The sequence below is a fragment of the Hemicordylus capensis genome, chromosome 2 (assembly GCF_027244095.1).
Source record: "Hemicordylus capensis ecotype Gifberg chromosome 2, rHemCap1.1.pri, whole genome shotgun sequence".
In the NCBI taxonomy this organism is placed as follows: domain Eukaryota; kingdom Metazoa; phylum Chordata; class Lepidosauria; order Squamata; family Cordylidae; genus Hemicordylus; species Hemicordylus capensis.
In genome coordinates this window covers 339,893,935-339,919,686 of record NC_069658.1, presented here as the reverse complement: position 1 = coordinate 339,919,686, position 25,752 = coordinate 339,893,935, and the positions used below count along the sequence as shown (strand labels likewise).

General features: G+C 45.9%; 1 long non-coding RNA gene across 6 annotated transcripts in view; it reads left to right on the top strand.

The window, feature by feature from the left end:
- The window catches only part of LOC128347779 (uncharacterized), a 103,836-nt gene that overhangs the window by 72,424 nt on the left and 5,660 nt on the right, over nt 1-25,752 (top strand). For 3 of the 6 annotated variants that reach the window (XR_008317707.1, XR_008317705.1, XR_008317706.1), the window contains one exon: nt 13,037-13,180. The exons of 2 other annotated variants lie outside the window; for them this stretch is intronic. This is a non-coding gene — a long non-coding RNA (uncharacterized LOC128347779). Of the gene's footprint in view, nt 1-13,036; nt 13,181-18,742; nt 18,974-25,752 lie in introns of all 6 variants that reach the window. One more of the 6 variants, XR_008317708.1, reaches the window with a different exon arrangement.

The window sequence follows — 25,752 nt, the reverse complement described above, 5'->3', positions numbered from 1 at the left end:
CGGCCAAAATGGCCCATGAGAAGGTGGCCGCCCCCGCCTATCGCCCTCCCGCGCACCCAGCTGCCGGAGCCCACCTTACCCGCTCCAGCCCGAAGGAGAAGAGAGGAACTCGGAAACAGAGCTATTCTCTGTGTTAAGCTGCTGCCTATACTGTCGCAATGGACGCAATAGGCGTCCTTTGCGTCCATAGCGGCAGTTTGAGCAGTGACTTAGCACAGAGAGGAGCTCTGCTCGTGAGCTCCTCTCTTTTCCCTCAGGCTGGAGCGGGTAAGGTGGTCTTCAACAGCTGGGAGGGCGATAGGCGGGGGCGGCGACCTTCTCATGGGCCATTTTGGCCCTTAATCTTTTTTTGGGGGGGAGCGGGGAAGGTGATTTTGGGCAGCTGGGAGGGCGGGTGAGCAGGCGGCGGCGACGGCTGTGAGCGGGCGGGGGCCTCGTTGGCGGCTTCGCCGCCACCTCGCCCAGCTTCCCTGTCCCCCGTCTCGGTCTTCCCCCGCCGCCATTGCCCTCGCCTTTTTCAGGGCGGCCGCTTCTGGTTGCCTCAGCCTCCTCTCGCCGTGCCGCAGCTCATGGCTGAGGCGGCGGCTCTGCCGCCGCCTCGGCCACTTTCCCCCGCCGCCACACACCGGCTAATGGCCGCCCGTGGCTGTGGGACACTGGTGTCTGAGGTCCTGTGTCCCTTGGGCTCTTCTGGGCCTGCGCTTCGCGCAGGCCCAGAACAGCCCAGGGAGGCAGGGACGCAGATCCCCAACGTTCCAAAGCCACGGCCACTCACTTAGCCTTTTATTATATAGGATATACGGCTGCTGTCAAAAAGAGCTGCCATGGATCTTATTCCTTCCTCTTTCAGTTGTTTTGACAAAGTAAAATGTTCCTCATGTCATGACAATTTCACCAGGCCTTAGCTAGAAAACAGTCTAAACGCTTTTCCTATTGCCAAATCTTACCATTTCAAATGGATTGTCAATACTTTTGCATTTAATCATTGGCTGTGTGGTTGTAAGCTCATTCAGTTTGTTAGGAACAACACACACACACACTCTGCTACCTGTCTGAATCTCACTGCTGAACCACTCTCAAAAGTATCAAAATTCAAGGTACTTCCCTGAGAAGCACAAAAAGTACAGGTTAAAAAAAGTGGGGGCGGAGGGGGGAAGAGTAGAATAGAGGTTGCATATGGGAAGTCTCCCTGTACACCTGAAACTACCTTTGAATTGTGGGAAGAAGGATTTGCAGTGAACATCAGGGGTACACCCATGTTTGCAAAATGCAAGCTGTAATATACACTAGTAATGTAATTTGTGCACAGGGTTGATGCCACCGGGGGGGGGGGGGGAGGGAGTGGTGAGCAAGATCTTTAAAAAAGGGAGAGCAGGTCCTTACCACCCCATGCAGCTTCCTGCTGCAATAGCACTTCTCCCAAGAAACCATGCGTGGCACTGGCACATACATGGCGTCCACGCATGCTCCATGTCCTTATCTGAACTGGTTGGTTGCAGAACCTGTGCACAAACCTCAGTTCATGCACATCATGCTGAAAATCTCCCAATTCACTGCACTCCTCACATGGTGCATTGTGGGATACTGGAGGATGCAGCTTTTCCCCCTCCCCGTCGCTGCTCCAGCATCATTCATGCACCGGTCATTTGGGCACACAGCACACCAGAGACCAGGAGTGGTGAGAATTGTGTGGGGGAAAGTAGGCAGTGTCCTGCCTTACCCCCAGCCCCAGAGGTCATGAGTGAGAACAACCTCTATGTGGGGCATTGTTGGGGAGAAACATGGCATGTGGCAGCCACTGGTTTGTTGCACACTCTTGTTGCAGCTGCCAGCCTACAAAGAATGAAAGAAACTCACAGGAGGCCCACCAGAGATCACTTTGCTGAGGGCCACCTCAAACCTGGAGCTGTCCCTGGGCTTTGTTGCCAAGAGGAGATTTGCATAGGGCTCTCCTTGTTCCTAGTCTGACACACTAACCAGTGTACTCTGATATTACACCGGCTCTCACTAAATGTATAACTACTAAATAAATTTTGCTCTGTTCAGTCATAAGCTAGGTTGGCTGTGGGCTTGTTTATATGACATTACTAGTGTACATTACAGCTTGAAAAAGACAGGGCAGTGAGGCAGGAGGTGTGTGTGCATCCTCCTACCTCACATTTAGCCCAGGTTAAAAACCCGGGCTACCCTGTGGAGCCCCAGGATCAGAAGTGATCCAAACGATTCTCGCTACCAGCCCTATGTGTACTGTGCCTATCCTACCTGGGTGGGGCTAGTCATGAGAATGACATCATAGTGTCAGAATTCTACATGGGACCTGTGAGGGAACATGTAGCAGCCACTGGCTGGAATGCTCTGGTTATTGCTGCTGGTTCTCCGTCCAAGAATGGAAGAAACCTGTGTCCATCACCATGGGAAAGGGAAGGGACACACCCAGACCTACTCAGGACAGGTATTAGCAGGACAGGTATTAGCAGTAGGTCATTGCAGGACATGGGGCCATCAGCAGCTGGCCAAAGGTGCAGTGTGCTGATGTCAACCCTGACAATGTCCGTTGGGTGACCTTGGACCAATCAAAATACTGTAGCTTAACCTACTTTATGCAATAGTTTTGAAAAGAAAATGTGGTGGTCGGGGGAGGAGAGGTCAGAAACCATGGAAGCTGCCTTAGCGCAAGACTGGGATAAAAATGCAGTTAATAGTGACAAAAATTGAGTGAAAAGATTAATAAAAAGCAGATTGAGATAGAGCACTCGAGACAGCGGAGGAATACAAATGTATTCAGGATAGCCAGTTGTCAGATGCAGCCAGAATAAAATAAGTCTAACAGATGGATACAACTGGGCATTCTCACAATAGACTTATTTTAAAGGCTGTTTTGAAGTGTACCTGAAAGGACAGCTGTTTGAGACATGGTTCACGTTTCCTACATGGGCTATACAAATCTGAAAAGCAAGAAGAGGAATTGGTGGTTTACCTAGAGTGGAATAAATTTAAAAAAAACCCTCTTTGCTGAACACAAGAGTGCCCACCCCAAAAAGTGGAAACAATGCGACAAGAGGAGCCGGATTTGGTCAAGATGGCAAAGAAAATGAAATGGAAATGGGCAGGATACAAAGGTGAAGAGATAACAGATAGATAGTCAAAACCAGTGAATGACAAGAAAAAGAAAACAAGATTCTGATCAGTCAAAGAGAAGATGCAGAGGTGACCTTTGTGATTCTACAAGTAAACAGTGGGCATGGAATATGCAAAATAGAGAGTGAGGAAAAATGAGCGCAGACAACATTCTGAATAATAGGAACACGCTAGGTGAGTCAGGTCAGGCATAAAGAGACTTATCAGTGAAAAGTCCACATATGGATTGTGCAGGGGTAGGATGTGCCTAGAATATTCAGACAAATTGTGTCCTTGTCTCAAGTCTGAACGACACAGAGACTGCCTTTAGCAGCAAAACTCTTCACAATTCCATGGCGCAAGACCTAGACAAAAGTTGCATTCTCAGCTCCTTGAATCAGAGGCAAAGCAATGCAGTGTGGGGCTTGGCTTTGTATCGATGCAGGAAGCTAGTGGTGAAGGGAGTGGTTGCTGCTGCAAGGATCCTGGCATATTTGAAGTCGGAAGAATCCCTGCAGGGCTGTTTCACTGCCTTGAGGGGAATGATTTCTGACCCCACAACTCAGCTCAGCATTTCTCCAAGTCTCCTAGCCATTTAGGCTAGACATTTGCAGGCATCCCATGCTCTTTTTCATTCTGGCCAGTTTAATTAAGAAATCTATTGATAAGTTGTAGCAGTATTTCCCAGATGTCTGATTCCTGGCAGAGACCACCTGGTTGGATTCAGTGAACAGAGGGTGGAGCATGGGATACAGAGGCCTGTATTCATATTGTGAATTTGAATATGAAGCCAGGTATTATGGCCTGGTTCTTACAGAGGTGGTAAACCATATTGCTTCAGACTGCAAAAAAGGGCTCACATGAGTGCTTTTACATAAAAAGAAGGGGTGGTGGAATCCATACATAGAAACCTGGTGTCAAGAAGAAGAGTGTGGAGACAGAGCTAGCCTCAACCTTCTCCTTAACATGCTAATTTTTTGTGAAGGGTTTTTTTAAAAAAAATATAGGAGGATTAGTTATGCGAACCCTCACCTTCTAAAATAGTACACCTCAGGCACAGGTTTGCCACCTAAAGGTGAACTAGGCCAATGTTACTGCTTTGGTTGGAGGCTGGCTGAGAACTATTTTTAAGAGAGCTGAAAGTGGTGTGAGAGAGGCTTCATTTCCCACAATATACTTGCACTTTTATTTCGTCCATCACCATCTCTAGTCAAATAGGTTTTGCAGGATTTTGAAAAACTACAAAACCTGCTTACCAGAGGTGAAAAGTGGGAGAAGTGTGGACAACATGAGCAGTGATGCATTATACAATCTCCTTCAATTCCTTCTTGGGGGAAAAAAAGCACCTGTCTCCAGCCATTGGGGCCATTCACATGATCTGGTAAATGGGGGTGGGGGTGGGGGTGGGGAGAGACTGGACCAACTCACCTTCCCCCTAGACAATTGCAGAAATATTGCTGGGAGTGTGGACTGCCCTCCCAGATGATCCATGCTGCACTATGCAGGGACGATGTGTTCCAGCCTCTAGATATCCCACAATAAACCACAGCACAAACATGGTGCATTGGCAGGATCCCCTGGGAGGCAGGCACTCTAGGCACCCATCTCTATGTCCTTTCAGGCTGAACACAGCCCAAGTGAACACACTATCCCAGAGCTGGGGTTAATGGGGCACTCACATGAGAAGAGTGAGCACACCTTTGTTTTTTTAGATTGTAAGATTGGGATAATTTTATAGAAGTGAATCAGAATCATTTTATTTGCGGCCATAAGCCAAACAAAATTAAAACTATTGTCTGTTACCAGGCATATATATACAACATAAAATAACTAAAAGATACACAGTTGGTCTCATAAAGCCCCATGACGAGAAGTCAATTTCATAGCCCCATATAAAAATTTAGCAACCAGTTTAGTAATACTCTCATTAACATCAGCGAGACGTAAATTAAGATAACATAAGTCAGGCCTGCCTGGAAACTGATCAAATAAGGGGGTCAGTAATTCTTTCCTTGAGTCACGGAACAGAGGGCAGTACAAAAGTACATGAGCAACTAAGCAGCCCCCACCACAAGAACATAGCCCCGATACAGGGGCATCCTTGAAAAACCTCCTAAGGAGCAAGGCAGAGGGTAGAACATTCAACCTGGCTCTTGCAAAGGCTGACCTCAGTTTGACCAGATGAAGCGTGGAAAGATATTTGGCAGGATGATTATGAGCAGGAAGGGAAATACCAAGATGTATGGGAGAACAACATCTATTCGCTAGGGAGACAAGGCGTTGGTACTCAGTGGGGTGCTTCTCATGATCAACAAAAATTGGGCTAGCAGAGGCTAGCCCAATTTTTGTTGACCCTCAGAACCACCAGGCTTGCAGCCAAGCCCAGTGGTTCTGGAGCAGCAAACCCACTCAAGAACCCCTCGTAAAAAGCAGGTTTGCAGAGCGAGCGCTCCTGCAAACCTGCTTTTTATGATCGTGAGTAGCCACGGCGTGCCTTCACGCCGCACCTACTCATGAGTAGACCCCTGGCCGGGAGGCTTAAAAGCAGCTTCCCGGCTTGGGGGTCTCCCCAGTATGCCCTGCGTGCTCGCGCAGGGCACACTGGGGCTTCCGGGGGCTGCGTGGCCCCCGCTCCCCCCACCCCCCGCCGGCTCCGTCTCAGAGCTGGCCATCGTGTGGGTGGACGATCCGGCCTCCCAGGGCTCCCTGCATGCTCATCTGCGGGGAAAGTGGGCTTAGCCCGCTCTCCCCACAGTTCTGTCAAAACTGGGTCTCATGGATCGTGAGACCCGGCTCAATGTCTCTAAGACGTTGGATCGTAATAGCCTTGGCGCTGGTAAGAGAGACAGACAATAAACTGGAGAGATAAAGCCCCAAACTCAGCACTTTTTTGGTAACCACAGATGGCCAGGAGTTAGGGAAGTTGTCCCTCAACATAAGTTGGATGTACAATGATCCCCGAGACCCAAGACAGAAATTAAGCCAGCAAATTAATGTAAGCTCTCAAGCCCGACAGGCAATGGAATAGGAACCCGACTCCAGGCATAAAGCAGTATAAGAGACACATTTCGGCACTCTAAAGATAGCTCTGAGAAATCTGTACTGAATAGAACCCATCTCCGACAGTATCTCCTGAATTCAAAGTGGAGCTCCAAAGAACATTTAAGCTACAATTTTTACTCAGAACACTCTGAGAGCCATAGGGAAGTATTGACCACCTCTAGTGAAAAAACCCCAAAGAAAAGCATATAATGTGGAACGTGCAGTATGGATCGCATGTAAACACTGAGATTTCCAGTTAAGGTTTGACTGGAAATAAATACCAAAGTATTTAAACTTAAAAACCTGGTCAATCTTGATGTGGTTGATACTCCAGCTGTAAACCTTCCTGGCGTTTGAAAACACCAGCACCTTGGATTTAGCAAAGTTGATGGTAAGATGGTTATCATTGCAATATTGGGCAAACACTCTCAAAAGTCTGAGGAGACCAATTTGGGTCTGGGACAAAAGGATCAAATCATCTGCATATAGGAGCACTGGAACCCAATGGGCTGCCAACTTGGGGGAGTGAGCGTCCACCTTATTCAACTCAGAGGCCAGGTCATTAATAAATAAATATAAAGGGCTGGGGCCAAAATACAACCTTGCCTGACTCCTCTAGACATGGCAATGGGGTCTGTCAGAGCCCCTTTCAGGTCAAACCTGACACGAATAGAGGAGTCAGCATAGAGTTGTTTTATCAGAAATAACAGTCTTCTATCAATAGATGTTGTTGCAAGTTTGGCCCATAATAGCTCTCTAGGTATAGAGTTGAAAGCAGCTTGGAGATCCATAAATGCAACAAAAAGTTTGCCCTTAGAAATACTTGTGTACTTAGTCGCCAAATGATGCAACAACATACAGTGGTCCAGGGTGGAGTAGTTCGCCTGAAAGCCAGCCTGTTCAAGACCAAGAACATTAAAGTCAAGCATCCAGCCCTCAAACCTAGCCAGTAGATAGAGTGCATAAAGCTTGCCCACTATCAACAAAAGACTAATTGGTCTGTAGTTGGAGGGATCTGAGTGAGAGCCACGTTTATAAATGGGTATCACAATGGCCTCCTTCCAAGAGGGGGGAATAATGCTGGTATTATTGATTAAAGAGAACAGGCTGGCCAGAACAGGAGCCCACCAGTCCGTTGGCCAACAAAGTCTCAGAGAGGATGCAATCTGGACCAGGTGCCTTACCTCTCTTTAAAGCTGAAGCTAAACTGAGTATATCAGCAGAAGTCACAGGGGGCCATAAGGGTAGCCTCTCCGGAACAAGGAGATCATTGTTTAAAAGGGATACATCTGAGTTAAAAAAAAGATCTAAAATGGGCAACCCAGGCTTGAGCAGGCACCCTGGAGCTCACACTAGTTTGACTAAACCCAGATACGATATGCCAAAAGGTGCCATTATCTCTGACCTGGGTGGCCAGAATCAGTTTACTCCAAGTAGTTTTCAATTCTTGGGATTTGGCTGATTTGATACATTTTTTATAGGCTCTCTTGATAGTAAAATATTCAGAAGTTCATGGAATGTATCAGATCTATAGGTATTATACAAATTCCTGAGTCTGCCCAGTAACTCCCAGCACTGGGAATCAAACCACCCCTTGCTATCATCCCTTCTACAGGATTTAAGTGATTTTGATTTTGATTTTGAACCCACTGAATTTATAAGACACAACTCCTTCCAACTCCACATAGGAGGAGATTGTCGCCTCATCTGACTGAGCCAGTAAAACTGCGGAGCGAAGAGCAATACCAGGACAAGAGGAGTATAAGATATTCAGTTTGTTCTCCACTGCTAGGGACCACATCAACCTTCCCCATGCCCTAGGAGGAGAGGACTCCTTCTGGCTAAGTAAGAAATGGTCCAGCCTAGGCCGGGGCAAATCGAGGAATGTATGAAGAGGTAGATGGTCACTAAAAGCTTGCTCCCCCACCACAAACTCTGTCACCCTAGAAAAAAGCTGGGGGGAGACCAAAATGTAGTCAATCACACTACAGCCATGGGAGGACAGATACGTGAATTCACCCGGGATATCAGGAGAGATGGAGCCATTTAGGAAACTCAGGTTATGTGAGCGAACAAGATGTAACAAAAGAGACCTCGCCTTATTGATAACTGTATCTTTGGAAAGACGAGTGGAAGTCTGGGGGCCCTCAGTGAAATCCCCCCCCCCCACACGCCATAGGGAGGAGGAATATACAGAGGGATCGTCGGGGACACATCTTGAATTAAAATCATCCACGAGCAAAATAGCTGCATGCTGGGAACTAAGGGAAATATCCAAAATATAGCTATCTAGTTGCTCCCATATATGAACACGAGCACTATGCGAGGAACCAGGAGGGATATAAACATTGATAAACACTAGTTCCTCGTGTCGAGTTTGAATAAGGACAGACATAGCATAATGAGAAAAATCAGGAAGCCAGATGGAAACCACGTTTAAAGAAAGGGAAATACAGCAGGCCAAGCCTCCTTTGGGTCTCCCCCTAGAAGTTTCGACATGGGCAGCCAGTTGGTAAACCACATACCCATTAATATATAAATCGTCTTTAGCCCAGGTTTCCTGAAGCAATAACACATCCTATTTGCATAGAGAGGAAATAAATGCGGAATCCGAGCTTTTTGCAGCCCATCTGGCAATGTTCCAGCTGGTCAAAGACCACTTGGGATGGCTGCTGACAGGAAGACAAACATCCAAGCTCTTAGTAGGGGGAGGGACCAAAGACAGAGGGACAGACAGATGCTCACGTGAGTCATATGGAGGGACTGTTTGGGGAACGAGAGAACTATGTGGATTTTCATAAGAAAATAAAGAGACAATAGGGTCAGGTTTGTAAGAGACAAACCCGGCCACTACCAACAGCCCTCTGAGGTATCAGAGCTGATTGGGGGTGGGCGGCTGGATCAGGGCATTTGGATGGTCATGGCCTACAGAGAAAAATTTAGTAATTTTGGTTTGAGTTAGATGAGAAACCAGCACATTAAATTCTGTACTAGAACAGATCGTCCCACGAGGGAGCAAAGCTGAAGATCCTTCCAGAGCAAAGTCTGGGAAGGAAATTGGGCTCCCAGAAGAAACAGTGAGAAAATCTTTCCTAGATTTACGGTTTTCAGCCAAGATGAACTCAAGGTGAGATAATTTGACAATATTTGGCCAGAGGCCGTCCTTAAGGAGGGAGGAGGGATTAGAGGTCATATAATCCTCCACCGCAGATGACTCCAACATGTCAGACAAGGTAGGCGACTGGTAGGTTCTCCGAGGGCCCTGATCGGCAGCAGGAGACTATCGGAGGTACATCAAGCAGATTTGCTGTAAGATCAGACAGGTCAGGAATAAACAAATCTGGTGTTGGGCCAACTTCCGAAATAATGGGACAAAATCCTTGGACTCCCCTGGAGGAAATAAGGCAGAATCAAAAGATGTAGAAGAAACAGACGCAGGGGACACCAGGAGACCATCATCCCAGGAACAGGTTGGAAGATCAGATGTTAAAGAACACCGCCGGGCTTCTTTATAGATGGAAGAGGATCCCCTTGGAGCACTTGACCGAGAAGAATCGATGGGCCTCTGAGAGACCCTGTTCCTAACTTCACCACGATTGATACATTCTGTAAAAACGCGTCTAGGGATGATATGCCACTTTGCCAAGTGGTCCCTCATGCGTAACAAGGACAGAGGGATCAAATATCTGGTAAATATCAGCTGTAATTTTAATATATAAGGTGATGTATGGTCCAGCAGCGAAAAGTCCTCCAGAACAACAGCGTAAGGATGAAATGCTGACAGTGAGACAAGCAAGCAAACAATTTGATCCTTTGAGTGCCATCTGTCTCTATTGCAAGGGTTCAGAAAAATTCGCAAGAACAGTTGATTAGATTGGTAAATTAAAGAGTAGGAAGACTTCTCATCATCACAAACCCTTTCCTTTTCAGCCAAAGAAGTTCATAAAGGGGTTCCTCTATGTTGATGGCAAGGGCTCTGGGCCAGAGAAGTCGGGAAGGAGTAAGAAAACGCCTCTGTCTGGGTCCCTGCTTCAATAGTAGGGAAGAAGCCCTTGTTAGACTTATTAAATGGATTACCGTCCAGTCCATAACACCTAGAGGCTCTCCTCATCTCAGATAGCAGCTGGTCTAAAAGCTCAGGAACAGCTGTGAGACGATGGAAAAGCAGCTTCAAGGACTCTTGAACCAGAAGAGCCATACTGGATGCAGATCCCTCCGTAAGCTCAAATGAAGGCTTTCTGCTTGTGGCCGGACCTTGCTTGGAAAGAAGAGAGTTAACAGGAGTTTCCAGCAAAGTAAGAGATGGTTCCTCAGCTCCACTCTCCATCTGGGCAGCAGGTAAAGCTGAAGAACTCATATGGGCCACACAGCGTACAGAGGAATCCAAACAGCAACAAACAGTAGGCTCTGAAATGTGGCTAGGCAAAAGAAAATTGCCCTCCTCCATATTATCCTTTGAATTACAGCTTAATTGTGCAGGGGAGGACAGCTGGGAAGAAAAGGAGAAGCGTCTAGAGGGAAAATATTCTACTCCTTCAGGCTGCAGCACACTTTCGTCGATCACCAAAGAGGTATTTGCTGAAGAACGACTTTTCTTCCCAGCTCTTTTAAGTTTTTAGTGAGTCTTAGATTTAGAAATAGTTCTTTTATTGAGCTTAGGACCCATCATTCACTACACTCCCCTGCTTTCGCATTCCAATGATTTAGATAGCCCAGATGGTAAAATAGCCCAAATAAATCTGGCAATGCCATTGGCCCCTAGTAGAACCCAAAGTAAAAAAGAAAGGGGGAAAAAAAACCCTGAACAAACCATCCAAAGGAGAGATTTATGGCTCGTTAAAGTCAAAACTCAGGAGAGCGAAGAGAAAACGCTTTTGCTCCCGGAAGCTTCAACCGGAAGAAAGTGGTCCAGACTTGAAATTTCAACAAAGAAGTTTCAAAGAGAAACTCCTGCATAACATGGCTAAATGGGGGATTCATCGGCAAATTTTACTGTATAATGTTGAACTTGGGCTTAATAGGAATTGGAAGTGGCTAACTCATTACAGAAAGTAGCTGTCGCTCATTAGGTACTGAATTACACTATTCATCTTGCTTTGCCAGTTCATCACCAGTTGGGAATGGGTCTACCCACCATGACTGGATCTTTTTTACTAGAGCTGCAGAGCAGTTTCTTGCATTGCATGGCCACTTGGCATGATTTTGTAAAAATATCTCTCATTCCTCCTATGAGGAGACATGATCAAAGTGTATAAAATTATGCATGGAGTAGAGAGAGTGGATAGAGTGAAATTCTTCTCCCTCTCTCACAACACTAGAACCAGCGGTCATCCCATGAAACTGAAGGCTGGGAAATTTAGGACTGGCAAGAGGAAGTACTTTTTCACAGAGCGCATAATTAATCTATGGAATCCTCTGCCATGGGATGTGGTGATGGCCACTAGCTTGGATGGCTTAAAAAGGGGGTTAGACAAATTCATGGTGGACAGGTCTATCAACAGCTACTAGTCTGGTAGCTGTGGGCCACCTCCAGCTGCAGAGGCACTATGCTTCTAATACCAATTTCAGGCGAGCAACAGCAGGAGAGAGGGCATGTGGGACCTGGTAGGCATTTCGCCTGATCCAGCAGGGCTTTTCTTATGTTCTTCTCTCTATACTCAGGTATACCTACCCACTGAGGTTTGGTAGGTTGTCTCTTCATGCATCTGATGAAATAGGCTTTGTTCCATGCATATGCCACATTAACTTTGTTTATTAGCCTTTCAGTTCCTTTTTTAGCCTACTTTCCTTTATGAAAGTAAGCTTATGAGATCATCCGGCATTTTCTCTGTCTGTGTGTGTGTCCGTCCATCTGTGTATGTGTATGTGTGTCCACTATCAACTTTGCAGTGCCTGGTCCAATAGGGACCAAATTTGTTTACAAATTTAGGGACACATAGGTTTGCCTCAAAGGCATAGTTTGTAATTTTGTCATCCACCCCAATTCAAGATGGCGGATGTGTGAATGTTTGACGTGCAAGTGGGCTAACTTGTGAACCACCTAACTGATTTGAACCAAATTTGGAACAGTTGCAGGGACACCTCAATAACATAGTTTGTGATGATGTTATCTACCCCCAATGGAAGATGGCGGATGCATGAATGTTTGAGGTGAAAGTGGAAACCAATTTGGATGAAATTTGGTATAGTTGTTGGGACATATAGGGACACCTCAAAGGCATAGTTTGTGATGATGTCATCCACCCCAATTCAACATGGCAGATGTGTGAACATTTGAGGTGCAACTTGTGAACTGCTGGACCAATTTGGACCAAATTTAGTCCAGTTGTAGGGATAGTGAAAGGAAAGTAGGCAGATTAGTTCTTAACAGAACTACTTGTTTCACTTTGTCCTTGTATAGCCTATACCTATGAGGGCCACTTCATATATAATGAGGTATCTGAATCATCATGCAGAGAGAGTGCATCCTCAAGTTGTGTATGTGTGTGGAGGGGAGGAGATGCTGTTTGAAAGCAAACAATTCTCTGCAGTTGAAAATTGCCCTTGGCTGGAAAAAAGAGTATCACATTTAAAGAGGGAAGGCCTGATTTAGTTGCAGTGAGTGGAGCAACAGAATGGAGGAATGTGAATTTTCTTTTTATTATTCTGAGCATAGCAATGCCTTAGGTGTCCAACTAGGAGAACTTCCACAGGATGTGTGGCTTAAAGAATGATGAGAAAAGGTATGTCTCAGGGGAGCATTGGTATGCAGTCACTTATGAGGAAGAAACCCAAAAATATAGTATTAATTTCTAGAAATGTTTCCTGTTTCCTCAGCTATAGTCCTCCCGGAGGGCTTACTCCAAAAGATCTTTCTTGATTTCTTTTTATGCACCAGATATAAGTGTGAGAGGCAAGAGGCCTGGCACAGAGTTGAACTGCTTTGAAGTGAAGAGAAGGGGAACGGGGAGATCATGGGAGACACCACAGACAATAAATAAGCAGGCCTTTTTTCCAGAGATACATCTCCAAACCATTCCAGGTATGCACTCTTGTGGCTTCATGTCCTGTATAAACTCTTTTCTCACACACAACACTCCATACAGACAAAATTGCTCTTCAGCAAAAACTCTGACCACAGTTTTTACTCTTGTTTCCATAATGGACTTGGCTTGTAGTGAAATGTGATGCAAAATCGGAATCAGAGTGGAGCCGGAGACAAATTCCCTATCTGGCTGGAGCAAGAGAGAGGAAATCTGAAATGAAAAGAGATGAGAGTTTTTTATACCAGCAGGGTTCACTTAAAAGCTGCTCAATATTCTTAGAGGAATAAAGTCATTTCTGTTAACTTACTGGAATCTCTAACATTCATTGAATAAGGCTTGTCCTTTCTAGCTTCTAAAACTGCCTTTTAATCATGGTCAGAACAGAAGGTCCATCCCAAGCAGTCAGCTGGTACATATATCCCAGCATCAACACACTGCACCATTCAACATACTGTAGCCTGTTGTTGTTTGCCAGAATATGCCATTAAGGTCTGATGCAGATGGAAGCCACTTTAAACAGCAGGGGTTTGCAATGGCACACTGACAGGAGATTTCTCTGCATGGTGATTCACTGCAGGCAAATAGCTCGCTGTGTGGAGGCAGCTACCATGGGGAACAATTTGAAGAGGGCTCCATGTGGTGTCTATGCATGTATGACCGGTACAGCTCTGACAATCTGATTTGTTCCAAACTGTTGTTTTTCAAAGGAAAGTTTGGCTTTTCCTCGGCAGGCATGCCCATCCCAGCACACACTGCAGTATTGTTTTTCCATAGTTGAGAAGGCCATCCTTAACACTGGGTTGTGCACTGAACATGCTCCACAGACAGGACCCAATCTTTTGAACTATAGGCGTGGCTAGCTTCCTGCCTGGAAGGTGGGCACATTTCCAGTTCTGGTCCTGTCTTGCTCCAGAACACAGGGCTATGAAGGACCAACTGGCTCCTTGGGTTTTTGTGGCTAGCTTTTCTACTTTTTCTTATCTGGCAAATCACCTTTCTCTCCTCTACCAACCTTAGCAGTGTGCCAGAAGGGGAAGGCAGTCAATTGTTTTTGATTTTATTTCCTAAATTTTCCTTAAAAAACACAAGTTTTTCTGTTTTACAATTCAGCCTATTGGATTTTGGAGTTTGATCCTTTTTTGTCCCATTCCTCACATTTGGCTAGCATTATGCTGCACTCACGTGCTGGAGCCTTACTAGAGGGCTTGCTCTCTGAGGGCCCTTGTGCAGAACTTAAAATCGATTTTACAGCTCATGAGTGGGAGGCCTCACTCAGCCTCTCCTGGCTGGAACCACCCTGTGCTTAATCCCACAGCTGTCTCGGTGCTTCTTTCCGAAAAGACCAAAAAAGCACATAAGAAATCTGCCAAAAAGACTCATCATCTAGAGGAGCATAAGAAGGATGGTGCTGGTCATCGCAAGCGCCTCCAGCTCCTTGTTGCTCAGCAAGCACCTGCTTATTCAGGTGGTTTGTGAGGAGGGCTCTCCTTGCTGCTTGCCGCCCGTGCTGCAGGTCCTCGATTTTGCTGCCTCCCATTGGTGGCTCCCATATGGCACCTACACCTCCAGTGATCATGGCAGGTGCTTTAGAGCTTATTACAGAGCTCCTGACTTCAGCTCTGGGAGCTCTATTATTGCCTCTGCCACCAGAAAACCTGACAACTGTTTCTGAGCCCTTATTATTGGCTCCACTGCTGAGACAGCTGCCTGCTCTTGCGGAGGAACCAGCCTTGCTGCTTCTCACTCCAACTGATAGACATGAGTCTCCCACCCTGGCGGTTCCTGTAGGGAGACCTCACCCCAGGAGGGATGAGGTCTTGCGGGGGGGCGGGGGCGGAGAGCAGCTGTTAACAGAGTCTATTTTGCTTCTACAAAAATACAGAGCATAGTATCAGGCTCTGGCCCCTACTCTTGTAGGTCTCCCTCCTCTGGGAGACCTCGCTGCCTCCACTGCAGCCAGTATTTCTTTCTCCCGCCGGCATCGGAGGTTCTTCAGCTGATGGTACCAGCAGGTCCAGTCAACCAGTTTCGCAAGATGTGAGTACTGTTTTTGTGCCTAACAAAGAACCATTTCCTCCTGATGTGGCCAAATGGCTCCAGGATTTCATTACCAGGCAATGTAGTGCCAACATCAAGGCTTTGTCCCCTGCCCCAGTACCTTCTTCTACTGAGTAGTACTCAGTACCTCCTTCTACAGTACCTTCTACCCCTGAGATCCCTGCTTTGTAAACCCCCCACCCCCATTGCTCTCAGAGCACCTGCTTGGCCTTCATGCTCTTCCTCATCCACCTCGAGCACTGCTAGGTGGGCCATCCCTATATCAGAAAGGGGACAATTCATTCCTATAGCTAGGGGACAAAGGCACAGGAAGTATAATAGGTCCCTCTCATCTTCCTCTTCTGAACAGTCACTGCCTAGAGAACTCAAACATCCTGCCTGTGTGGTTTCTCCCCCTGAACCCCCTCTTCAGTCCCAGGCACTACCCCAACGGCGGTTCCAACAGCTCCTACAAAATTTGTTCAAGTTCCTCCAGCTCCCACAAAAGCCTTGCCTGTGATTCAGATTCATCATTCTGATTATTCTCATTCTGATGGGCTAATTCTCAGAAGGGGGTGAATTTAAGTAATAACAATGTGTCCTCTGACAAAGAGGAAGGGGGGCTTCGGATGAGGCGGCACCTACTCCTATGCCAGCATCCACATGCTTGTTTTTATCTTCTGATTTTGAGGTACTCATGACAAAGGCCAAGCGTGCCATTAATGACATAGTGCCAGCTGATGCCCCTCTAGATCTGCACACCTTAGATCAAAATGCCTTTCCCTCTTCTTCAGGACAAAAGGCTGTGGTTCCCTTCCCCAAATTATTTAGGGAAGTTACGTTGGCTGAGTGGTCGGCGCCTGTGTCTACTAAACCTCTAAACAGTTTTGCCAGGAAATTATACATTTTACCTCAAGATGTTTCTTTCTTTATTGCAGTTCCTACAGTGGACCCCCCAGTAGCACAACTGGGGTCAGGGGTGGTTATGGTGAAGGAGGGGGACGAACAGCTTAGAACCCTGGAGGAGAGAAAATCTGATTTACTGCTCCACAGAAGTCAATGGCAATCACTTTCATCAAGGCTGCCACAACAAATTCTATTTTTGTCCGAGCTTCGGTCCTCTGGACAAAAGGGTTAGCTCAGTATGCCCTTCCTGAGAACACTAAACTTGGTCAAGGATTAAATAAGTTAGGAACATAGGAACATAGGAAACTGCCATATACTGAGTCAGACCATTGGTCTATCTAGCTCAGTATTGTCTTCACAGACTGGCAGCGGCTTCTCCGAGGTTGCAGGCAGGAATCTCTCTCAGCCCTATTTTGGAAAAGCCAGGGAGGGAACTTGAAACCTTCTGCTCTTCCCAGAGTGGCTTCATCCCCTGAGGGGAATATCTTGCAGTACTCACACATCAAGTCTCCCATTCAGATTCAACCAGGGCAGGCCTTGCTTAGCTATGGGGACAAGTCATGCTTGCTACCACAAGACCAGCTCTCCTCTCCAACAGTGTCTTTTACCAAATCACCTCTTTTATTTGCTTACATCTGCAAATAAGCTCAGAAGGAGTGCCATATTTTAGTCTGATAGGGATGCACCTAGGCACATGGGAAGCTGTCATATACTGAGTCAGACCATTGGTCCATCTAGCTCAGTATTGTCTACACAGACTGGTAGCAGCTTCTCCAAGGTTGCAGGCAGGAATCTCTCTCAGCCCTATCTTGGAGAAGCCAGGCAGGGAATTTGGAACCTGGATGCTCTTCCCAGGGCAGCTCCATCCCCTAAGGGGGTGATCTTTCAGTGCTCACACATCTAGTCTCCCATTCATATGCAACCAGGGTGGACCCTGCTTAGCTAAGGGGACAAGTCATACTTGCTACCACAAGACCAGCTCTCCTCTCCTCTCCTAAGGGCTGTGGCCCTTATTGCTGATTCTAGCCTAGATTGCGTTCAGTATGCATCTAGGTCTATGGTGGTGGGTGTGCACATTTCTTTGGTTAAAGCATTGGAATGTGGATTCTAGAATTAACCTGGCTGCCACTCCCTTTTCATGTTCCCAGTTGTTTGGGGAAGCACTTAACCTTATCTTAGTGGTGACTAAAGATAAAAATAAGGCTTTACCAACACCTCGGGGAGACCTCCATAGACCTAGACATTCTAATTATTAGCATTTGCTAATAATTCTTTTTGGAAATTCTTGTTCTTTTAGGAAATTCTCTAGATCTTCCTTTCAACAATGTAGAGATAACTGCTCCACTGCCTACAGACCCACCTAGTGCAACCAGGGGCACCAGCGGGGAGGAGGAGCCAACAGAGCTTGCGCAACTAATCAGTTCCCTTCAGCCTCCTCCCAGCCTCCAGGAAAACAATGACTACTACCCTCCAGTAGGGGGCAGGCTTATCCATTTCTACCTGCAGTGGGAAGCCACTACCCAAGATCAATGGGTTCTTTTCTACAATTGCCAATGGTAGTAGGCAATCTCTTGCCTCCCTTGCTCAGGAATCCAATCAAACATCTTCAGATGGAAGAAGCTATGCATCATCGAAGTGATCAAACCCATACCGTCGATGAAATTATGGTGCAGCATTTACTCACTTTTATTTCTAGTCCCCCAAAAAGACAGATTGTGGGGGGCAGTTCTCTGTCTCAGGTGCCTCAACCATTTCACCAAGAAATGGAAATTCAGGATGGAATCTCTTCATACTATCAATACTTCATACTATTCATACTACTAGCTACTCTTTTATATTATCTTCTTTGTGATGTTCTGCACATGCAGGAGGGCACCAGCAGCAATATTTATGTTCTGAGCCTGGCTGCTTGGCTGTTGTGCTCAATTGGGGGAGCTGTTTTGCCTTTTGCTGCCTTCCCCAAGGGATGTTGTGACATCCATAATGAATGGAGGTTAGGCAAGATATTGTATTCCCCCACCCCCCTGTATTCATGTACTCAAACACTTTGCAAAGATTGCCTATATCTTTATTCTAGTGTTTGGATGGATTGCTGCTGCTGTTTGTGTAAAATACGCTGGTCTCTTTTGGTATGCTCAGGATGAACAATACAGTATAGTCAGAGTTGTATTGGTGTGTGTGGAATATTCAGGTCTCTCTGTTTAGTGCCACGCTTCAGCCTCCACCTATAGCAGAAGAATCAGGCAGGGCTGGCTTTGCAAGAAACATTTTAAGGCTCATAAATTTGATTTTGAAGGAACAACACCTGTATTTAGCATGTGTTTCTATGCAGGAGCTTTATTGCTGGTGAGCGGGTAGAAAGTATTTTGCTAAAGCAAGCATGGCAATTTGTGTAAAGCATCAACACTTGTGAGGTAGTGGAAGCAATCTACAGCAATAAGGGGAAGATTTTGCTCAACCAGACAATCACTCTGATCCAGATTCTACCAGCACCTAATAAATGAACACAAATTTCTCCTCACTGACTCTCCCTGCCTGCCTCCATTTTCTTTCATTAGTATGAGTCCCCTTATTCATTCAATCAATTTTCTTCCCTAACTTATGTCTCACTGCAGCGCTGAGCTCTTTGCAGCCCATATCTCTGGAGTACTAAGAGGAGGAGAGAGGGGTTTCCTTATTATAGCTTTACTGAAAGGAAGTATTTTAACATTTACTACAGCCTCGATTGCAAGAAAAAGTGATCTCCTAGTCCTGCTTAGTAGGAAATGCTGGATGATCAGTGGATGAATGCCACAGCTACCTTTCCCTACTGAACAGATTTCACAGTTTGGGTTTTGTTTCCTGAGGTCTGTGTGGTTTGTTAAAAGCGAAACTCTGTAGAGTGGAAGGAGAGCAAATGAATACTGCGATGCAGTACCCTGTACATGAACAAGGCCTAAGGCTATGTGGCCATGGTACAAAAGTGTAGAAGTTAAGGACAAAATGAAATAGGTTATTGACATTTTATAGAGTTGGATATCCAGAAGGCATTTGTGATCTTTTCTCTTTTAGGACAACCTTTAGTGAGTTAGCAATCCTTTGGTGAAGAGCCTTGTTAACATGTTAGAAGAGTCTCCTGACTCTTGAAAAGAGTTTGAAAAACAGTTTATCACATGGTGACAAGATGATGCAGAATACCATTAAAGCAAGATTCATCTTTCATGCGAAAAAGGAGGAGGTGGTCTTGGACACCTTCACAACTACTGAATGCAGGCTCTCCAATGGAAATGAATGAGATGTTTCATATTGCTAACATTTTCCAGAACCCAAATTCTTAGATCAAGAATAGGCAACTTATTCAGTACTAGGCCACGCTGATTCTCCCCAGCCCCCACCCTCAGTTTTCCGGGTGGTTTTTTTTTGGCGGGGAGGAGCACTGGTACTCAGTCTCACCTCCTTTTCAACCAATCCTAAAGCTTCAAGAGTTAAGAGTTTAGAAGCAGGGCTCTGTAGCATTTTGTGTAAATGCTACAGAGTGGCCTAAGGCATGTTTCATCTTTTAAGTCTTACTGTGGTTATCTGAATCTCTAGTGTTTCCAAAATGCTGGAGAGTTGTGAGGAAATTCAAAACGTGCCCACCAGCACCTGGGAGGGCAGTAGTTCATAACACCAAGAGATTAACGGTGCCAAATTCCTTCCTTATCAGAAATGAAGCAGGGACCCACAGAGTTTCAGCATTGTCTTCTGTGAGGACTATTAGCTTTCCCCCTCAGAAGCAGGATTGACTGTCTTGAAGGAGTATTCTTCAAGCTGAAAAGTTTTCCACTCTTTCTTTTGAAACCCTACTTCCCCCCACCAGCCACTGAATTCTATTAGTTCTGTCTACCTGTTAACTGTCTGACCTCATGAACATTCTGTCTCATTGACTAAAATACGCACAGTTTGGAGGGTTTGGGGGGGGGCTTAAATTTTTTCCTTCATATTTTTGGGGAAACTGATGTATCTGAAGATCACCCAGAGTCTGCTAGTACCTCACACTTGCCCATGGGCATGTTAATTTTCCATACATAAGGACTGTAATATTTCCAGCTCTTTTGGAAATAGATATATGATATGAATAAATAAATATGATGAGGATGATGACAAAAGTGAATTGAAAATGATATTCTAAAAGACTAGAGGTTTCCAACTTTTTAAAACAAAACAAAACAAGTGTACCCCTTCTGTCACAAACCTTCAGCTCAGGTATTCCACACACAATGGAATAATCGGTGCACACCCAAATTTAATGAGGACCCTCATTGCAATTAATGTGAGAAAGTAGACTTGTCTATTAATTTCAACAAGACTGCTTAATTAATCTGAATGTAATTTAGGAGCTCTTCTCACAGTCGTTGATAAGAACTTCAGGGTAGTCTGCAGGGAGAGCGGGTTTCACTTACCCTCCCCACAGATGATCGGCCTCCCTTCTCTGGATGGGTGGATTGCCCACCCAGAAAACCGGTTGCGCTCCCGGCAGCTCTGGGGGTTGGTGTGCTAGGACATGCCACCATGCATTGCCCCCCCCCAGCACTGTGCAAGTGCACAGTGCATTATTGGGATCTCCCTGCCCCACTACCGAGTGTGCCAGCCACAGCTGCAAACAGCCGTGGCTGATGCACGAGTAAATAAATGAAAACCTCATTTTAGACGGTGACTACTTTGGCAGGTTTGCTGTCGTGTAACCACTGGGATTGGGCCCAATTCTGGTGGTTCACACGTGTGTGCAAAACCGGACTGGGCTCCCTTAGCTTGGTTTTGCTCATGCATGTGAATAGCAGAGGCATATCTAGGGAAAATAGCGCCTAGGGCAAGCACTGAAATTGCGCCCCCTGTCCAACCATCTGACACCCATCTTTCAGATAACTTTACCATAATATCAGCTCAGAAATACAAGTCAAGCTCGTTAATCCGTTAATATTTCAAAAACTATTTAGCAGTGGACGTAGCCAGACCAAAAATGCTGGAAAACTACAAATTTCAGTATGCTGGGGCTCATGACATACCCAAATACTATGTGGAGGTGTACTTGGGAAACTAAACAGAAGTGCCTGTCTAATTCTCTACTATGCATTGTAGCATCACTATCACATAAGTTTTAAAAATCAATGGAGAATTGGACTTTTCCCAGATACTCTGAAAATAATTAAAGGATATGCAGAGTAAACTGTGTCACTGCCTGGAATATATTCTAGTGTTTCAGAAAGACAGTTAAAATGAGAGAAAGAGAGCAAGAAATTCCCAGTGGGCCTTAAAACTAAGGATTTCACACTGATTCAAAGAAAAACTCACCATGAATAGCCATATTATTAAGACATCACATTTAACTCACTTATCACAAGAAGCAATGTAAAAGCAAATGAATACAATCCTAGCTCATAAGCTTAAGCTCAGTATTCACAAGCCCTGATTCTCTGTACATAGTGCCAATCTGAATATGTGTACAGTGACTTATATCATTGTTTTTAAAAAAAGAAATTAGCTGTAGCCCCTTCGGGGGGCTTCCTATAGGCTGTGGGGAGGGTGTCTGCAAAGGTTTCCCCTCCCCCCACTGGCCTCTAGGGCCTCATAGGGACCATTTAAGCATGCACAGTGGCCATTAAAAAAATTTTTTTTAAAAAAAAAAGGGTTGCTGAAAACCAAATGGCTGCTGCACATGCTCAAATGGCCTCTGTGAGGCCTGGCATGGCCTAGAGCCTCACAGAGACCATTTGAGCTTTTTCAGTGGCCATTTTGTTTTTGGCAGCCACTTAATTTTTTTTTCATTTAAAAAAATGGTGCCCCCTTCAAGTGGCACCCAGGGCACGAGCCCTGCCTGCCCCACCCTAGATACGCCCCTGGTGAATAGGCTTTTAATCTGAATGTAAGTGACTGGAGTAGCCTGTCTTATAATTGTAACATTTAGATTTGTGTGTGCAAGTGTGTGTATACACACAAATAACACATATATACACAAGTACACAGATGTGTTACGGTTAGAGAGACAGGCTACTATAGTCACTGGCTCTCATACTAAGTTACTCATAAGTACTAAGCAGACTTATTTAAATCAATCTCACATGTTTACTTGTCTTTACTTGTTTACTTGTTTAAATTCAATGGGAATACTCAGTGCTAATTTTTTGAAGCCTGTCAGTCAGGCTGAGGGGAGGGATACACTGACCTTAAGCATGTAGCCAGCCAATCTGGAACATAGGAGGAGGGTCTTCACCGTCCTCCTTTCCCTTCCTCAGAGGACACATAGTTGAGATACACTGAGCTGACTCAGAAATCCTCAGAGAGGGAACAAATAGTATGGATGTAGTGTAGAAGGCAGGAGGGCTCTGAGTACCCCCTAGGAGCCTTTCAACTACCCCTAGGAGTATTAGAACGCCCTGTTGGGAAAACCTGTAAAAGACAAACAGGATTGGGCCCCATTCAGTTTACTTCTGTTTGCTCCAAAAGCAAATGCAGCGTGGAGCCAGTGTGGTATAGTGGTTAGAGTGCTGGACCAGGACCGGAGAGACCCGAGTTCAAATCCCCATTCTGCCATGATACTTGCTGGGTGACTCTGGGCCAGTCACTTCTCTCTTAGCCTAACCTACTTCACAGGGTTGTTGTGAGGAGAAACCTAAGCATGTAGTACACTGCTCTGGGCTCCTAGGAGGAAGAGTGGGATATAAAATATAAATAATAATAATAATAATAATAATAATAATAATAATAATGAGCCCCTGGTGGCGCAGTGGTAAAACTGCCGCCCTGTAACCAGAAGGTTACAAGTTCGATCCTGACCAGGGGCTCAAGGTTGACTCAGCCTTGAATCCTTCCGAGGTCGGTAAAATGAGTACCCAGAATGTTGGGGGCAATATGCTAAAATCATTGTAAACCGCTTAGAGAGCTCCGGCTATAGAGCGGTATATAAATGCAAGTGCTATTGCTATTGCTATTGCTAATAATAAATAATGTTTGCAGTTCAGATCCAAGTTTACTTTGTCTGTGGTCTTGGACAATTAGAGTTTTTAATCAATCAATCAATCAATCAATCAATCATATTTGTATGCCACTCCAAACTTCCATCTCTGGGTGGCAAAATAAAACAAATTAACAGAAATTAAAACCTTAAAACAATTTAAAACCACAAGTCTAGTTAAAAAGCTTGGGTTAAATAAATGTGTCTTTAAAGAATTTTAGAGATGTAGAGCTTCTTATTTCAGCAGGGAATGCATTCCAGAGTCTCAGGGTGGCAACAGAGAGGCCCGTCCCTGTGTAGCCAACAGACAAGCTGATGGCAACTGTAGATGAAACTCTCCAGATGATCTCAATGGGTGATGAGGCTCATACTGATGAAGACTTTAAGGCTCTTCACACGACTGCGGGGCAGGCAGGGTGTAGGCTGTGCTGAACTGACCTTTCCCCCACATGATCCAGTCCTGTTGGTGGGATGTGCAGATAGCATTCCCACACAATCTGTGCTGCTTAAAGCAGTGTGGATCACTGGGAGGCCAGGACAACGCATCCTGGCCTCTGGATACTGTGCAATGCACCACATGCCGGGTGCAGTGCATTGTGGGGAAACCCCAGGAGTTGGATGCTCTAGGCACCCAACTCTGTGGGGCTAGCAGAGGCTAGCCCAATTTTTGCTGACCGTGAGAACCACTGGGTTCAGCTGTGAGCCCAGTGGTTCTAGAGCGGGTAACCCGCTCAAGTACCCCTGCCCTTAGCCCGGGTTTGCGGAGCGGAGTGAGTGTTCCGCAAACCCGGGCTATCTGATCGTGAGTAGCCACAGTGTGGCTCTGTGCTGTGGCTACTCATGAGTAGACCCCTGGAGGGGAAGCAAAAAGCCACCTCCCGGTTCTGGGGTTCTCCCCAGTATGTCCTGCGCGCTCGCGCAGGGCATACTGGTGCTTCCGGGGGCTGCATCGCCCCTGAGCTCCCCAGCCCCCGCTGGCTCCATCACGGAGCCGGCAATCGTGTGGGCGGCTGATCCAGCCACCCAGGGCTCCCTCCCCTCTCACCATCCCAAACCGGGTCTCTCTGATTGTGAGACCCGGTCCTTTGTATGCTTTGTGTATGTGTGCAGCACGAACATACACATGAACCCATACCTGGGGTAAAGGTGGCACAGGGGAGGAAGTGCTGGGATTGGGCTCGATCCCAGTGTTGCGTATGTGATATCTTAAATACCCAAGGCTGAAGCTGTTTAAGTTATAGATTTATAGCTGTTTATAGGGTATAACCAGCATGTATTTTGTGTGGAAACCTATTGGTAGCCAGAGTAGTTCTTTCAATGTAAAAGTAATATGGTCTCTTGGAAATAACCCAGAGACCAAACTGCCTGCTATATCCTGTACCAACTGCAGTTTCTGGACTCACTATTAGACTCACTAGTTTTCAATAGGCGTTGCATTGCAGCAGGAACTGCAGCATTATAGAAGTGGCTTGTGGCTCACATCTGCCCACAATCAGTTTGAGTTCTTGGGCAACACACTTGCTTCCATCCAGTCCAGCACTCTGTTTCCAACAGTCTCCAGTCAAATGCCTCTGGGAATCTGACAAGCAGTGCATGAGGACCATCATGTTCCTATTATATTGCTCACAGCAATATAATTCATACCTCTGAACATGGAGCTCCTATTTAATTGTTTTGTTTGGTGGGAGGGGCTTTCATGGCTGAAACCTGAGTGGGACATATCAGAGAAGCTTTGTGTGGGAAGGTATGGTGGAAGTGGTTGCAAAGTGGGTGGGCTTCATAGCATGCCCCATTTTAGGAAGGCAAATCAGTATCAAATACTGAAGCAACGTCATAAGGTACATGCTTACCGTGCTAACTGAACATCCTTGCTGGATCAGGCTCAAGGCCCATCTAGTCCAGAATCCTGTTTCACACAGTGGCCCACCAGATCCCACTGGGAGCCTACAGGCAAGAGTTGAAGGCATGCCCTCTCTCCTGCTGTTACTCCCCTGCAACTGGTACTCAGAGGCATTCTGCCTTTGAGGCTGGAGGTGGCCTATAGCCCTCCAACTAGTAGCTGTTGATAGACCTCTCCTCCATGAAGTTATCCAAACCCCTCTTAAAGCCATCCAGGTTGTTGGCTGTCACCACATCTTGTGGCAGAGAATATCACAAGCTGATTATGCATTGTGTGAAAAAGTACCTCGGTTGGTTGGTCCAAAATTCCTGGCAATCAATTTCATGGGATGACCCCTGGTTCTAGAGGGAGAAGAATTTATCTCTATCCACTTCATGCATAATTTTATAAACCTCTATCATGTCTCCCCGCAGTCAACTTTTTTCTAAGCTAAAAAGTCCCAGGTGTTGTAGCCTTGCCTCATAAAGAAGGTGCTCTACACTCCTGATCATCTTGGTTGTCCTCTTCTGCACCTTTTCCGGTTCTACAATGTCCTTTTTTAGATGTGGTGACCAGAATTGTACACAGTACTCCAGGTGTGGCCACACCATAGTTATGTATAAGGGCATTATAATATTAGCAGTTTTATTTTCAACCTCCTTCCTATTGATCCCTAGCATGGAATTGGCCTTTTTCACAGCTGCCACACTTTGAGTCAACATTTTCAATGAGCTGTCCACTAATACCCCAAGATCCGTGTCCTTGAGGCACTTCAC